The sequence below is a fragment of the Humulus lupulus genome, chromosome X (assembly GCF_963169125.1).
Source record: "Humulus lupulus chromosome X, drHumLupu1.1, whole genome shotgun sequence".
Taxonomy (NCBI): domain Eukaryota; kingdom Viridiplantae; phylum Streptophyta; class Magnoliopsida; order Rosales; family Cannabaceae; genus Humulus; species Humulus lupulus.
Window position 1 is genome coordinate 84,929,153 of NC_084802.1, and position 18,156 is coordinate 84,947,308.

Below are 18,156 nucleotides of genomic sequence, written 5' to 3' on the forward strand. Positions count from 1 at the left end.
TCGCTGCATGCTTAGTGCCAGGCGAGGTACTTCGCTCAACATAAGTCGTGTAAACTTTTTGTATAGTGTGATGTGTTCATCTATTATATGTGAAGTGTGTTTTTTGTTATTTATCTTTGATTGGTTATTTTACTATGCCATGATGGGTTTTCTTATTGGGCTTCAGCTCACGGGTGCTCTATGGTGTAGGTAAGGGGAAGGGAAAGGCTGACCAACCATGAGATGGAGGGCTTAGACTATAAGTTCAATTTTTTTCGCTTAGGTCGACTATTTTTATTTTTATTTTTGTAAACTTTTTTTTTTTGATGAAAATATGATTATATTGAAATTCAATCAAAATAGATACAAAACAAGCTCAACCGAGCCAGCCTACCAACCTTACAACTGAACAAAATTCTCAAAAAAGCTAAGTCATTTTTCTTAACTTTCAGCTTAGGAATCCTAGTTAGTCTAGTTTTCAAATAAAACTTGATCAATTGATCAACATAACCTACAGACATTGAGTTAAATTCAAAGATACATCTGTTTCTGTTCCCTCCAAACCATATACACAGCAGCTGCCAGAGCTGTAGCAGCTACCTTTTGTTTCAGGCCCTTAGGCTTTCCAACCATCCATGAACTCCACTCCTCATACCTACTTGGCCAAATATCCATTCCCAGCCATTCCTCCATTTTGGCTCTAATCTGTTGAGAAAAATGACAAGCAAAAAATAGATGGGAATGTGATTCCTGATTCTCTTCACAGACCGGGCAAAGTAAGGATGTTAACTTCTACTGGCATAGATATAGCTTGTCATGGGTGAGAAGGTGTCCAAGAGTAGCTAGCCACAAAATAAACCTATGTTTAGGCACAGCTATAGTACACCAGACCACATTTGCAAAAGGCACTCTATCTTTATTAAGCATCCGATTATATAGAGCTCTCAAACTGATTTTGTTGTTCTTAGCTACCTCTTCCAGGTTTTTAGAAGGAAAAACAGATCTCAGATTGGCTATCTTTCTCCAATACCAGCTCACATCCTGTTGGACTTTATAATCCCAGAAATTCTGTCCCTTAAGATAAATGGAATCTACCCATTTCACCCAAAGAATGTCTTGTTTAGAGGATACTGCCCAAACAAATTTAGCTAGTAACACTTTGTTCCAATTAGCCCCCTCCTTAAAACCAAGAACACCCATGCTCTTAGGCAGGCACACTTGATCCCAGGTTGTAAGATGCATTTTACTGCGATTGCAGTTATTGTCCTTGATCCCCCAGAGAAAGTTCCTGCATAATCGATCTATTTCCTTGATACACTCTTGGGAAGAATGAAAATACTCATCCAGAATGTTCTGATACCCAGTAGAATAGAATTAATCAATTAAGCCCTCCCAGCAAAAGAGAGATGACGACTAGACCAAGTGTGAAGCTTAAGCTGGATCTTTTTAATAATAATAGCACAGTTTCCAGCCTTCCATTTTGTAGTCCGAAGAGGAACTCCAAGATATTTTAGAGGAAGGCAACCTTCAGTAAATTGGAGCCTATTTAACAGTTGTTTAGTCTCTGTCTCAGCCAAACCCCCAAAGAAAACCTGAGATTTCTCCAAATTCGCTAACAGACCAGATGCCAAACTGAATTCAATGAAACAATCTTTAACTATCTGAACCGAGTTAGATACTCCCTCGCAAAATATCACCAAATCATCGGCAAAGCAGAGGTTAAAAATTTTCAGATTCTTACACTTTGGATGATACCTGAAATTCTTGTTCAGGGAAGCTTGACAGAGAAGCCGAGTAAAGTATTCCATTACTAGCACAAATAACAAAGGAGAAATAGGGTCCCCTTGTCGTAGAGCTTTTTTACCTCTAAATCCCCCTTGAATCCTGCCATTCATTAAGATCAAATAAGAAGTATCCTTCAAACAAGTCATCACCCACTTGATAAATCTGTTGGGAAAACAGAAAGCAATGAGAATATCCTCCAAAAAATGCCAATCTAACATGTCATAAGCTTTGCTCAGGTCTATCTTCATCACACATCTAGGAGAGACACTTTTCCTTTTATAACCTTTAATAATATCCTGAAGTATAAGAATATTGTGCGTCAACAATCTGTTGTTCACAAACGCTCCTTGATTTTGATTAACTAGACTAGGAAGAACCTTAGTTAATCTACCACATAGCATTTTAGAAATACTTTTATAGATAGTATTACAACAAGCTATGGGTCGATAATCCACTGCCTTAGTGGGGGTTTCAATATTAGGAATCAGAGAAATGGTAGCCTTATTCATCTCTTCAGGCAGCAAACCCCGATCAAAGAAATCAAGAATGGCCTCTGAAATTTCTGCTCCCATATCCTTCCACATGGCTATGAAAAAACCTAATCCATACCCGTCTGGACCCGGACTTTTAATTGGACTAATACTGAACATAGCATCTTCCACTTCCTTTCTAGTAAATGGCTTTATCAAATAAATCTTTTGGTCCAAAGACAAACTGTTACCATGTTTGAAACAAGACCTCTGAATAGGCACCGAGGCATTACTCTGACTTCCCATAATTTTTCGAAAGTGATCCACTACATCCTCAAACCTCTCAATTAACTAACCAGTCTCATTAACAAAAGAAGTGATACGGTTAGAAGCCCTTCTCTGTTTTAAACAAGCGTGAAAGTATGTCGTATTATCATCACCATAACGAAGCCAATTAAATTTACTTTTCTGCCTAAGAAAGCTGTCATATATTCTAGCATGATTAGAGAATATCTTACCTGCTAATCTTTCCTCTCTTTGCATATCGGTTGAGTGAGGGTCACCTTGAAGAGAAATTTGAGCATCTTGGTATTTCTCCTTAGCTATATTATAGTTCTGCACAACATCTCCCACAGTACTCTTGTTAAACTTGCGAAGGACATGCTTAAGCCTACCCAATTTCCTAACTATTCTTTCCAGACCATAAGCCTTACTAGGTTTGCACTAGCTCTGCATCACTGTCTCTTTAAAATTATCATGGTCAGTCCACATATTAAAAAATCTAAAAGGTTTGACACCACAGTTCAAGGCAGCTCTAGATTGTATGTAAACTTTGTATGTAATTGTATTTTGACAAACATTTTTGGGATCCCATGTAAATATTTAAAGATTTAATGAAAATATTAATCATTTGACCAAAAATTTTAATACCTAAACCACTGTTTAATTTTAATTACTATTTTTGGGTCCAATTAACTTGCTTAACGAGTTAAGCACTATTTTAAACACACGGTGTAACGATCTTGGATTTGTAGGGCATTACATAAGACCTCTTATTCAGCTTCGTGGTTTGAAGTGCTAAATCAAAAGATTAGAGCCGTGTGGAAGCGATGTCCTTCAAAAGTGATTAGAATTATTCTAGCTCCCAGTCCGTGCTCATCGGATGACCCATCCACGAACAAATTCCATAATTCTTGTACATGTTCTCTTACAGGTTCATCCTCTGAAAATCTATGCACTCAGCCAAAAAATCAGCCAATGCTTGTCCTTTGATGGTTGATCGTGGTTTACAGAGAATCTTGAACTGACTGATCTTGATGGCCCACTTTAACAATCATCCCGACATTTCAGGGTTTTGCAAAACTTGCCTTAGAGGCTGATCAATTAAGACGTATATTGTGTGCGACTGAAAATAAGTCTGTAACTTCCTCGAGGCCAAGATTAGACAAAACACGAGTCTTTCCATCAAAGGATAATGAGTTCAGCTCCCAAAAGCCATTTGTTGGTATAATAAACTGGCTTTTGTGATTAGTCCTCTTCTCAAACTAGAACTGCACTAACCATGTTCTCTGTTATTGCTAGATAGAGATATAGAGCCTCTCCATTTACGGGCTTAGATAAAATAGCAAGTTCAACCAAATGCTTCTTCAGATTCCAGAAAGGTTTCTCACACTCATCATTCCATTCGAACTTATTGTTCCCCCTCAATAAGTTGTATACGGGGAGATACTTGTCAGTACACTTTGAAAAAAAATGATTCAAGGCAGTTGCCCTTCCTGTTAGACTTTGGGAATCGTTACGTGATTTGGAAGAAGGGATGTCTAGAAAGGATTTGATCATTTCTTGATTAGTTTGATCCCCCTTGAATTTATAATGAAGCTTAAAAATTTCTACGATGAGACTCCAAAAGTGCACTTCTGGGGGTTTAGCTTCATGTCATACTTCCTCAGGTCGGCCACATGGTTACTGACAGTTTTAGACTTGACAAGCATGGCATCAACATACACTTCCATGTTCCAGCCAATGTGGTTAAGAAACACTTTGTTCACAAGCTTCTAGTATTTAGCTCTGATGTTCTTTAACCTGAAGGGCGTAACATTGTAACAATATATGTTGTGCTCAGACATGAAGCTCATGTGCTCTTGGTAAGCAGGGTTCATCGCGATCTGGTTATATCCAGAATACGTGTCCATGAATGACATGACCTCATAACCGACTGTGGCATCTACTAGTTGATCAATTCTTTGCAAAGGAACATAGTCCTTTGGGCAGACTTTCTTGAGGTCAGAGAAATCGATGCAGGTTCTCCATTTTCCTTAGGTTTAGGGACTAAAACAGGGTTAGCTATCAAGGTCGAATAATTAGCTTCCCTGATGAACCCACATTTTAGGTGGCGTGCTACTTCTTCCTCAAGTGCTTCTCGTATATAAATTCCAAGTAATCTTCTCTTTTGTTGCTTGGCTAGTATATCCCTGTACAATTTCAAGGTATGCATTATTACCTTGGGATTGATACCAACCATTTTAGAATTTGATCAAACGAAGAAGTCGGTGTTTTTTCTTAAAATCTCAATTAGATTTTTCTTCTGTTCTATGACAAGATTTCTTCCAATTTTTACGTCTTTGAAAGTGGCCTTCTGATTGACGATTACCTCCTCCAATTCGTCAAGAGCTTGAAGCTCTGATTTGTCCTAGCCTATTCGCGGGATAATCTCTTCAAGTTCAGCGACCTAAATTTCCATTAACTGATGCTCTTCTGTTTCTTCAATGATTACCATCGCCTATTGCCCGGGTTGCATTTTTCCCTTCATTGATATGTTATAGCATTCACAAGCAACTAGCTGATCTCCCACTGGCCGTACACATTCTTGTCGGTGTTGGGAGCTTCATGGCTAACTGGCAAACATAAGTGATCACTTCAAAGTTTATCAGAGAAGGTCTTCCTAGGATGAAATTATATTTTGTTGGGCAATCTATTACTATAAACTCAAGCATCTTGGTCGTGGTCTGGGTCTCATTTCTGATGGTTACCATATGATTTATAATTCCAATTGATGCAATCCTTCCCCTGAAAATCCGTAAAGAGTCGTCGAACAAGCTTTCAGGTCCCTGACCCAAAGCCCCATCTTATCCAAGGTGGAATTGAATAGCACACTTACTGATATCCCATTGTCAATCAGAATTCTTCGGACTCTTCTGTTAGCAAGCTAAACGATTATCATAAGTGGATCATTGTGTGGAAATTGGAGGTGGTGGTGTCCTCTTCCGTGAAGATGATCGATTGTTTATCCATCTTCTACTTCTTAGGTATACACTGCTCGGGAGCGTATACCAAACTGTCATGGGTCTTTAGCTCATGTACATATCCTTTCTGAGCCCCACTACTCGTTCTTGCCAGATGGGGTCCACCTACTATCGTTGCAATATCCTTTCCTTCCACTAGAGATGGAAGAATGAGTTTTTTTGGAGCTAGTGAGGATGTAGGGAGGTTTGTTTTATTTCCCAAAGTTGCTCGTTGATTCGATTCGACCTGCTGGTTGGGAGCTACTCAATTCTGAGCATATTGTGGTAACTATCCAACTCGGATCAACATCTTGATCTCATCCTTTAATTGGAATCAGTCATCTGTAGTGTGACCGATGTCGAAATGAAAATGACAAAATTTTGTTGGGTCTCTTTTACCCTACCGATTCTTCATGGTCTCGAGCTTTTTCCAGGGCAGACTTGCAGAATTAGCTAAGTATATGTTCTCTTGTGTATCTATTAAATGAGTATATACGGCGAAATTTGAGACATATTTATCCCCAACTTTATTCTTATTGGTCCTTGTCTGGTCGCTTTCATTATTCCCCTTACATTTTTTGTTACCCGTCTAGTTGTTGTTGGTAACTGGCTGACATGGTGCTATAGTATTGGCAACCGTTTCAACAGGCTTAATGGGAGCATTGCTCATTCCCGCCATTCTTGATTCTACCTCCTCGAGGTTAATGCATTCTTGAGCACGAGATAGAAAATCATCCATGTTTTTAACTCCTTTTCTTTGGAGGTCTTTCCACAATTCTCCTCTTGCGATAATTCCAGCTCACATGACCATGAGTTTGGCATTGTCGTCAGTATCTCTAGCCTGAGCTGCAACATCGGTTAATCGGTTTATGTAAGCCTTGAGAGACTAACCCGACTGCTTCTTTATATTTACCAAGGAGTTGGATTCCACTCGTTTTTCCTTGGTAGCCCGAAATTGTTCCTTGAAGTGTGAGGGCAGTTGATTCCAGGAAGTGATAAATGTCTCTTGAACTTATCGAACCACATTTTGTTCGTGCTTGTTAAGGTTGCTAGGAACAGAACACATCAAAGATTGATACCCACTTAGTCAAGGAAAGAATTAATCAGGACGAAAGAGCATTTAAACTCCTTCAAGATGAAAGGAATAAGGACAAGGCCGACAACTCTGATGAGAAGCTCGAGCTTATTGCTCCACATATATCAAATACACCATTCCCTTACGGGTTCAAGATACCTCATGTAGTTCCTTTTCATGGGAACTCAGACCCGTACAACCATCTGAGCACATTTAACACAATCATGTGTGTCAACAACATTGGTTACGAGCTCAGATGCATGTTGTTTCCAACAACTCTGACAGGACCAGCAAAAAATTGGTTCGACAAGATTCGAAGGCATTCGATCTCGTCTTGGGAAAAATTAGAGAAAGAGTTCAAGAAATAATTCAAGGCCATGGTAGGCATCAGGCCCGAAGCCTTGACCTTGACAGATGTATGACAACAGCTGTGAGAGTCGTTAAAGAGTGACCCAGTGAGGTTTAAGATTGAGGTGGTTCGAGCCCGTAATGTCAATGACAGTGGTGACCTTATGGCAGTACGAGCTGAAATATTTCCAGGAAGTCCCCTCTGGGATGATATGCTAAGGAACACGATAAGAACAATAACAGAGTTTAACAAGAGGTCTCAGAGATTCGTCAACGTAGAGGAGGCGAGGTCAGCATTAAAACTGTCCCCTCAGCCTATTATAACTACAAAGATGAATGTTAACTCAGCCTCGACCTCGGCTATCCCCTCAATATCTCGACCCTCAAGAGACAACCCTTCAAAGAGAAAGAAAAATGAAGGGAATAACTCAGAGGCGGATGGGGGAAAAAGAAGAAAGGAGACAAGTATTTCTCCATTTACATGATTTACACTAAGCTTATTGAAACTCGGGAGAACATTTTCTCACAAATGAAAATCAGGCCCCGTTCAGGCGACCAGACCCAATGCGAAATCAAAAATCAATAAGAGACACTAAGAAGCATTGTAGATTCCACATGGACATCAGGCATACTGCCAATGAGTTCCGACAACTAAAGGATGAGATCGAAGGTCTGATCTCGAGAAGGTATTTTGGACAACATACAAGAAACTGAAATCCTGCTCAAGCGTCGGATGGATAGAGGGCTGATCTTATGTAGCCTGCCCAGTAGAATACCACCTCATGAGAAAGGGAGGATGATCGACCTCACCCAATACATGGGGAGGATGTGGTAACCATTTCTAGAGGACCACACCTTGCTGGATCGGGTAGAAATTCCCAGAAAAGATATGTGAACAAGCTCAAGACAGGAGACAAATCTCCATACGAACTAGAACCATGAGCTCCAAAGCAATAAAGGGTTGAAACTCAACCCATAACTTTTACAGAAGAGAACGCATCGCACGTCCATTTTCCCCACAACAACCTTCTAGTCATCACACTCCAACTCGCCAACAAAAGGGTTTGTATGGTCTTGCTAGATAATGGGAGCTCAGTTAACATCCTTTACAAGGCCACTCTAGAAAATATGGAACTCACACTTTGAGATTGGAAAGCCTGTGGAACGATGTTGTATGGATTTTCAGGAGAAGAGGTAGCCAGCACGTGATCCATTGAGCTCTCGGTAACCTTGGGAGATTATATAGTCTCGGTGACCAAGTTCATGAAGTTCATAGTTGACACCCCATCTGCCTACAATGTACTACTCGGGAGAACAGCCCTGATTGGGATGGGGGCAGTGTTGTCCGTTAGGCATTTGGCAATCAAGTTCCCAATGTCTAGTGGCATTGTGACGTTGAAGGGAGACTAGCTTCCCACACAAGAATGGTATAGCATTTTCATGAGAGGGAAGAACCAAACAAGTGCACAGACACTTGTTGTTATATGAGAAATGAGTGGATCTATCTTCGAAATCGAAGATGAAATCGACCCCAGAGTAGAGGAAGATAGAGCCGATCTCAGACCAATAGAGGAGCTTGAAGAAATAAAACTCGATGAGAAAGATGCCACGAGGGTGGTAAAAATAGAAAATAACCTCTCCAAAGATGCGAAATAGCAGTTAATTCCCTTCCCGAGAGAGAATCAAGATGTGTTTGCATGGTCACGCTCGGATATGGTTGGGATTAGCCTAAACATTATAAGCCAGGCACTTAACATAGATAAAACCTTCCCTCTAAAGCAACAAAATAGAAGGCTCCTGGATAACGATAGGAAGAAAGCCCTGAAAGAAGAAGTCGGTTTATTCGAGATGCTTTCTACCCTGATTGGATAGCCAATCCTGTATTGTTTCTGAAGCCCAATGGCAAGTGGCATACCTGCATTGATTATTCGGACCTCAACAAGGCATGTCCCAAGGATTACTTTCCCTTGCCTCGAATCGATGAACTCGAAGATGCCACTGCAGGTCACATCATTATGTCATTCATGGATGCTTACTTTGGATATAACCAGATAGCCATGCATGCGCTAGAACAGGAGCATACGAGCTTCATGACCGATAAAGGTTTGAATTGCTAAAATGTAATGCCTTTCGGGCTCAAGAATGCGGGAGCCACAAACCAAAGATTGGTGAGTAGGATGCTTGTTGCCCATGATAGGGAATAACATTAAAGTTTATGTGGACAATATTGTAGTCAAATCCGAGCATAACTGTTACCATGTGGATGATCTCACTGAGTGCTTCAATGTGCTCTGAAAATACAATATGAGACTTAACCCACAGAAATGCTCATTCAGAATGTCCTCGGGAAATTTTCACAGATTCATAGTGAATGCTTGGGGTATAGAAGCTAATCTCAACAAGATTAAGGCGTTAATTGACATGCCCTCACCTCGAAAACATAAAGATGTCCAAAGCCTAATTTGGCGAAGGTTGGCCTTAAGTAGATTCTTATCGAAATCTACCGATCGGTGCCTTCCATTTTTTTAATCTTTTAAGAGGGGGCAAGAAATTTGAGTGGTGAGATGAGTGTGAACTTGTGTTTCAAAACCTTAAGAAACATCTCGCAGAGCCACCAATCTTGTCTAAACCAATCACAAGGGAAGTTTTATACCTGTACCTCGCCACAACCAAGCATGCCATCAGTGCAATACTTGTTCGGGGGGATAAGAAAGTGCAAAAACCTATTTACTATGTGAAATGACCCAACTATTTCTAAGACCTTGGACCATTAAAACTACTAGACATAGCTACTCTCTTTTTTTTTTTTTGAGAAAGCATACATAAGAAAATAATCATAACTTTATTAAAACCCCAAAATAATTATTGTGCAAATTAAAAAATAAGATGTAAAATATGGCATGGGTACCCATTGCTTAATAAAACATAAAGCATAACTTACTAATAGCGTAATTACATCCTAACATAATTTAAAAGACATAAAATAAATAACGTCTTCCTCGATCAATACGCAGTCCATTGAATCCATTAATCCTTAACACACAAGCCAAGCTACCAAGAATCCTTCTGCCTCCATATTTATTTTCCTGCATCACACTAAAAATAAAGGAATGAGCCTATTGCCCAGCAAGGAAAATCTACTAACACATATAAGCATAAAACTATATCATAAACATATACTAGAAAACATATTACTATAAAAACATATATCATATAGGACTACAATATTAATGGCCATTAACTCATTAACATGACATGTGATAAACCATCTAGGTCCTCTGCTACAAATCGAGGTAGGTAGATCACATGGTAGTATAGGATATACCATCTAGGTCCTCTACTAGTCGAGGTAGGGTAAATCATAACTCTAACCCATGAAATGATAAATAATCTTGGGGCTTGCTATCTAAGCAAGTCATATGCCCAAGTGACTAAAAACATATCATACACATACATATCATAGCATAAACATATCATAACGTAAACATATCATAACATATAAGCACATAAAATATATCCTATTTTCCTTACCAAAAGTCGGGATAGTTGGGAACAAGAACGGGATTAGAACACCCTTATAAACCAATAGTAGAAATGGTGAGAATCTCTAAGAATAAAGATGAACATGAGAACTAAACCATCAAGAAGAAACTTACCAAGAAGAACCTTAAGTTTCAAGAACTTAAATACCTAATCAAAAATCAATAACAAGAGTTAGGATCTGAATAAAAGAAAACTAAAGAACCATATAGAAATGAACTTAGGAATAAGAATACCTTGAATGACCTTATGGATTGATCTAAACCTCAATGCTGAAATCACACTATTTCTCACTTCCCAAGTGTTTATAAAAGCTTAGAATGATAAAGATTTAACCCAAAACCCAAGTGTATCTCTCTATAGTAACACTAGCACCTTGGAGGCTCTGATCATATGCTTGAAGAATGAAGAAAATGGCTGAGCACTAGGTCCTATTTATAGATTTCAAGGAGTGAAACTAACCCCTTTTAATTTGAATAAATAAATGATTATAAAATGAAAAAGATTTGAATTTTCGTTCAACTGACGCTCAGAACTCGGTCAAAATCGTTCAAAGGCAGGTCTAAGTGGTTAAGCATAATTTTAAAATTCAAAAATCAAACTTTCAAAAATACATACATGGAGCCGATATATCGCCCCCCCCAATAGGCGATATATCACCTCCCCTTGTATTCCTGAGGCTTGTTCGATTATTCGTGCAAAATCGATGTGTTTTCCGTATCTTTTGTAGGCAATATAACGGCGCCTATGCTGCGATATATCAGCATACGTTGATATATTAAACACATATTTGCATTTTTTCAGCATAATTTTGAATTGGATAAACAGCTTTGACTGAGTCATAATACGATCCTAACAACTGCTGGAAGGTTATAGAGCTTCTAAATCCTTTTTTATTAAAACTATTCGTCAAAATACTTAATTCCTTAATAAATATGATTATGAAAAGCATCATGCTCTTAACGGTTCTATCTAAACCATAGGTTATAATAAATAATATATCTAGGACCAGCAATATTAATCAAACCTTATGTTATAGTTAATATTCTTAAACTATAGGTTAAACTTATAAAATCCATATCAGTTACTATGAGTTTACAACTAAGTCCCGACTTGAACCAAAATCCACGGTAACTAACATACTACTAACTAATACTAACTACTACTACTACTATCTAGCTAGCTAAGTAAATATTATGGAACTCTACACTAAGTCAGCTTAAGTTTACTGGGGGCAGAATCGAGATACCCATTAATGGAAAAACTAGCATAGTGCCTAATACATGCATCTCAAAAACTTTGACCTTATTTCAAAGTGCATCCTATACATGTATTAACTGATCAACCATTAAGGCAGGTCTTATCCAAGCATGAAGCCTCCAAGAGATTGTTAAAATGGGCCATCAAACTCGAAAAGTTCGAGATCACCTATCATCCTAGAATGACGATCAAAGGGTAGGCCTTAGCAGATTTCATTGTTGAATGTACGGGAATCTCCAACGAGAAAGTCGTAACCCTAGCTCGCGAGCTGTGGAGACTTTACGTTGATGGGTCCTCCAATGAGAGTGGGTCACAGGCATAAATCATTTTGATCACCCTGATGGGAAATCTCTTTCATTCAGCGTTACGGTTTGGCTTTGAATCGTCGAATAATGAGGCTGAGTACGAAGCACTATTAGCAAGTCTCCGTATAGCTTCCGAGCTCAAAGAAAAGGCCATCCATTGTTATAGTTACTCTCAGTTAGTCATTAACTGGGTTCTAGGTGAATATCAGGTTGGTGGCATTAAAATGGCAGCCTATCTGTAGAAAGTTAAGGTAGCATTTGGGGAATTTGAGTTCTATGCTACATAACAAGTTCCACGGGAGCAAAATTAAAATGTGAACGCATTGGCTAGGCTCTCCACGACCAAAGAGGCTAACACACTCAATGGGGTTTCGGTCGAGTTTCTACCGGTCCCTAGCATAACTAAGCCCAAGGAAGAAAATGTCAACATGATTGATGACCCCGATAATTGACTACCTCGAAGCCAGAAGTCTCCCAACAGACCGGAACAAGGCTAGAAAACTTATGTACAAGATACCAAGATACACCATATTGGAAGGAAAGTTGTACAGAAGAAGGTATTCCATGCAACTACTTAGGTGTGTAACTCCCCCCGAGGCAAAGAATATTTTAGAAGAAATCCACGAAGGGTTTTGCGGAGACCACACTGGGGGGCATAGTCTGTCAAAAAAGGTGATTAGGCAAGGATAATTCTGGCCTACAATTAAAGAAGACTCATTCGAATACATTAAGCGTTGGGACAAGTATCAACAGTTCGCTTCAATAGCACAAGCTCCACCCATCGAGCTCACCATGATGAGCTCCCCACGGCCATTCACGGTATGGGGGATCGACCTTATAGGCTCTACGCCGAACGGAAAAGGAGGGGTAAAATATGTTGTAGTTGCTGTTAATTATTTTACGAAGTGGACTGAAGTCGAGCCCTTAGCTACTATCACCTCGAAAAAAGACCTAGATTTCGTAGTAAAGATTATAATCTGTAGATACGGGATGCCCAGGAAGATTGTATCGGATAACGGGACCCAATTCGACAGTGATTTGTTCACACAATTTGGCGAAAATAATGGAATAATTAAAAGCTTTTACCCCATGGCCCATCCACAAGAAAATGGCCAGGTCGAAGCAGTGAACAAGACTTTAAAGAGTTCTATGAAGAAAATGCTAAAAGAAGCTAAGGGAAGATGGCTAGAGGAACTACCACAAGTGTTGTGGGCGTACAGAACAATAGAAGGAACCTCAACAGGGCATAACCCTTTCTCCCTTTCTGATGGATGTGTGGCCATGTTTCCTATCGAGGTCGACATCCCAACTATAAGGTGCGACGCATACGATCAAACCTTGAACCAATCCCAGCTCGAAGAAAGTTTGGACCTTATTGAAGAAAGAATAGATGAGCCCAACTAAGAAATGATGCATACCAGCAGAGGGAAACAAGATAGTTTAAGACAGGAAATTTGAATTGAGAGAGTTGGTGTTAAGGTGCATGTTTCTGGCCACACGAGACCCATCTACTGGGGTGCTCGAGCCTAATTGGGAGGGACCCTACTAGATTGAGTCCATTATTCGACCTGGAGTTTATATACTAGCGACGTTAAATGGAGGATTGGTTCTGCGAGCTTTGAATGATGAACATTTACGATCTTATTATCAGTAATGTAGGAATGATGTTTATTCATTTTAACCAAGCTTGTATTTAATTTTTGCTTTTCATCAATAAAGCACTGAATTTCATTCAAATATTGTACTTTTATTGTTATAAATTTTTGCAAGCCCTCAAAATTCAATAACCTAAGATCACAATCATAGGATATTAAGGGGGCATAAGTGTCATACAATCATACCATGAGCTCGAAAAAACATAACATCAATAAAAATAAACTCTAATAGCAATGTATGGATTGTTAACATAACATGAAGAAAACAATAAGTGTATGGATCATTAACCCAACACGAACTAAACAAGTTTAGAACAAACCAACAAAACCTAATCGACACAATCAAAAGTTGGAAATTCTAGATAAACCAACAAAAGTCAAAAGTCTAGACTAGGGCTGGAAATTTTTGCAAATGAGTTTCGACCTCGCAACCTCGAGATCATTCTTGAGGATGAGGAAAAGTTACTGGAAAAAACAAAATATAACTAGACTAATGAGGTTACACGCCATTAAGTATTTTTTATTAGAAATACATGGCAAAAGTAAAATTCGACCTTGACAATGACAAAGTCGAATATGGGCATTCCGAGTAAACTACGCATGAATGCGTCGAAATTCAAACTTAAACCCAACATGTATTTGTATGAATAAAATAGTACAGTGTTTTATCCACAATGCATAACTATTTAGAGCAAGAGATATAGGCATGTGGAAAAATAAAAAAGCATCCAAGGTAGACAATATTCGTAAATATTTCGACAAAGGATATAAGAATAGATAATAAAAACTACCGTTAAAACATAAACCATCTATGCGTTGTAATTGTTTTTCCCTTAGGGGCTCATGAAACCTCTTCATCTCTGAGTCCCTGGTCTCGACTTCCTTCAAGCTTGCCTCTAGCTTGGACTCAAGCTCTGGGATCCTCTTAATCTCCGCATCCCTCGCTTCAATTTCCAGCCGAGCCTTCTTAATGCCGTCTTCGACCCTAAGTTGGGCATCTCGGGCCTCTTGGGCAAGCGCCTTGTTCGATGTGACCTCGTGATTCAGCACAAAGTTATGTTGAACAAAGGATATGAGTGCCTACAGAAAAATCCATGTCAAAAGCACAAATTCAATGTTAGCGCATAAGCGGGGAATTTGTCAAAAAGTAACTAACTGAGGAAAACAGTTTACCACTCTTGTCGAAGAGAGTGTTGGCATCCCAGCAGGAGGTTAAAAATTCCCACTGGGGAGCCCTGAGGTTGCTAAATCCTTGACCCACACTAGTCAAAGCATCATAACCAAGGTTTACTCCAATGGTTCTGGCAGCACTGTCGACCACAAATTCGGGCACGTAGGTCGAGATTGAGAAGAAGCGATCCCAGATGGGTGCTTGGGATTGTTTTGGTTGGGCGGCAGGAGGGGAATGCACGATTTTAAAGTGTGCTTAGAGCTCGGTAACCTGACCTATTTTAGACGGCCTCGATGTTGGAGGGGCCACTTGGCCTTTCTTGGTGAGTTTAGTGGGGTGACCTGCGTTCTGAGATACTCATTGGTGTTTGTTTGCCCTCGAGGCTACAAGCTTATTGAGGAAGTTGTCCAAGTCTGAATCCATATCACTTAAGAAAAGAAAAGATAGTATATCTGCAGTCGATTAAAGTTACCATAAGTAATGCAACTCTAAGTTAATAGAAACCTAACTAGTAGATTATGTCGTGCTTGAGCTCGGAGACCAAGAAATCCCCCTGTCTTGTGATGACTCTAAAGGGGTCCCCTCTCTAAAGGTGGGGGATAGTCTCATTAGATCCCTATAGATGTTGGTCCCATATTGCACACCTACCCCATCCCAGACCTCATTTAGACTATACATGGTCTAGTATTTTCGTACCCAACTATCAAACCTATAGAATCTAAGGTCTACCCTCGAACATGCCAGGAAGTTATTCCTGGGGTCCTAAAAATGAACCATTACATCAGGCTTGAAACTAAGGAGAGTGGGAGACCACATGGACATATCCATCACTACTTTACCTCTATCCACTGAGATCGTTGAAACCTCTTCGTGGGCTTCATTGCCCGAGCCTGGTTGTCCAGGTAGGCGGGTAGCGGTGGCACAGGCTTACGAGCTCGAGGGTCTCCTCCTAGGGGGAAGTTTGGCGGTGGGGATTGGGACATCTTCCCATCTCGTATATTTTTGAATCCCCAATTCTTCTTTGGACTCACGTTCATCCAAGAGACCACAAACTTACAGATTGTCCTCGTGGAGAAGATAGGTGAGGGATCTTCGATCATAAGGGAGATGAAGGATTGCCTCCCTATGTTCTTCCATGGCCTTGGTTGGAGTGGGTCGATGATAGTTGGCTATAGGCAAGGGTTGAATAAATATTTCAAGCTCAACAGATCAAAGGAAAAGAGAAAAGATGAGCATGTTGAGATACTTATGAATGCATTGGAAGGAATAGAACTAGGAAGGAGCAAGCTTGTCTGCCCAGAAGAAGATGGTTTTGAAGTTCAAGGGATCATTTGGGATATCTTCGAACAACCACTTCTCCTTCGAATAGCTGGATAGATAGTAAAACCCATCCCCTTCGTGGGCTCGAGAGGGGTTGCTCTTGAGGCAGAAGAGGTATAAAATCTCTTGTGCAAAAGGCCGTCCTACTTCATTTCGTGGTACAACGATCTTAGGGCTGATAAAACTCTGAAAGAGTTGGTATGGAGCTGAAAAGGGACGATGTCGGCATAATGTATGAAACTTTTAAAGTAATCCCTTAGGGGCAGCAAGACCCCAACCTTCATGTGCTTACGGCTACAGGCAGCGAGCATGACTTTCGATTGGGATTTCCATCTCCCGGAGCGTAGTAAGTCCTTTCATTGGAGGTTGCTGGCTGGCACTTCAGTTTGCCAAATAACTTTAAACCATGGAAGGCCATCAGCTCAGAGATGTGGCTCGTGGAGGTAACCGAGCTCCGGTAGTGCTCAACCTCGAAAAAATCCTCCTTTGAGGTGGGGATTGAAAGGGCTTGGGAGGTGGTTGGTTGTTTCAGAATAGTCACCATGAGGGTGAATGAGAGCTCGACTGGGGGATAGGCTATGGTGACTCTATAGTTGGGGTCTAAAGGGATGGGCTTGATCTTGAGGTCAGGATCAGGATATACAGCAAACTGAAGTCGTTTCCTTTTTCCTTCTTTGACCTCGTCAATCTGGCATCGAAGGCGGGCTCGACTGTCCTATCGTTCGAGATCTTCCTTGTGCTCCCGGATGAGCCATTGGTTTTGGGTGAACGAAGACTCAGGACAAGGAGATGGTGAGTAGTAAGGAATGGCAGGCTCGGGCCCCCACCGATTCTCTGAAGACTGCGAAATCTAACAAGAAATAAAAAGGTGAGGGCCCATAATTTTAAAGAGTAGAAAAATTTATCTTAATAACCCGAGTTTGCAAGCTCGACATAACGAGATTCCTTAATCGAACCTGAAGGCTCGAAAGGGCGAGGTTAATCCGAATGACCACCCCCAAATTATTATAAATTTCAGGGCATCGAGAGTGCACCCACGCGAGAGTGGAGCGGTTATTACCAGTTTAAAAGAATCTCAGATTTCCAGGGAAAAAGTTGGCAGTTACACGAAAAGGCGATATTTTTGGGATACGTGCATTAAAACCCTAATCTAAAACCCTATCTTTTATGCTACATGAAACCCATGACCTAAATAACCCATTACGTGAAAAACTCCATTTTTTCATATTTTTGCTAAAAAAATTTGGTCTAAATCATATTTCTAATCATTCCAAATCTACCCAAATAAAAAATTTGCCTAATGCAAAGAAAAGACTTAAAAATCTGGCAGAAACCAAAAAGCTATTCTCAGGAGCAAATGAAACACGTAAATATATATATATAATGATCGAAATCTTAAACAAATTTGTTCGCAGAAACGAGGAGATCATCAACTAGAGAAGGGGAAGCAGGAATGATCCCACAAAGTCGAAGGTTGTGGTATTGCTTTGCTTCTTTTGTTTAGAGAACAAGCAAATAAAACCCTAGTTTATTCTTTTTTCTCTCTGCTTCATGCTTTTTGAGAAGTGAAAATGAGAGTGATGAAGATGAAGAGGGTGTATATATATATACCCGAGTGGGGATGTCAAAGGTCAAAAGGATCTGGGCCATTGATTTGTATTAAAAGAGGATCGAAAGGATCATATTTAACTATGGAAACTGGTGGAAAAAAGTTCCTAGGAAAGGACGTGTGCAGAATAGGGAGGTACTCGAGTACACTCAGTATGCAATCCCCTAACGACACGTGTCCGCACTCGAGTGAAGTAGGTGGGAACATTGTTCGAAAGTGAAGTTCAAAAGTTTCCTTCTCATAGGATTCAAACCAAACTATTTTGAGGGGGAAAAATATTACTCCCAAATTTCGAGAATGACCAAAAGAGCCTCGAAATGTAGGCTTGAAAAATGTAAGCTTGAAAATAAAGCATTGG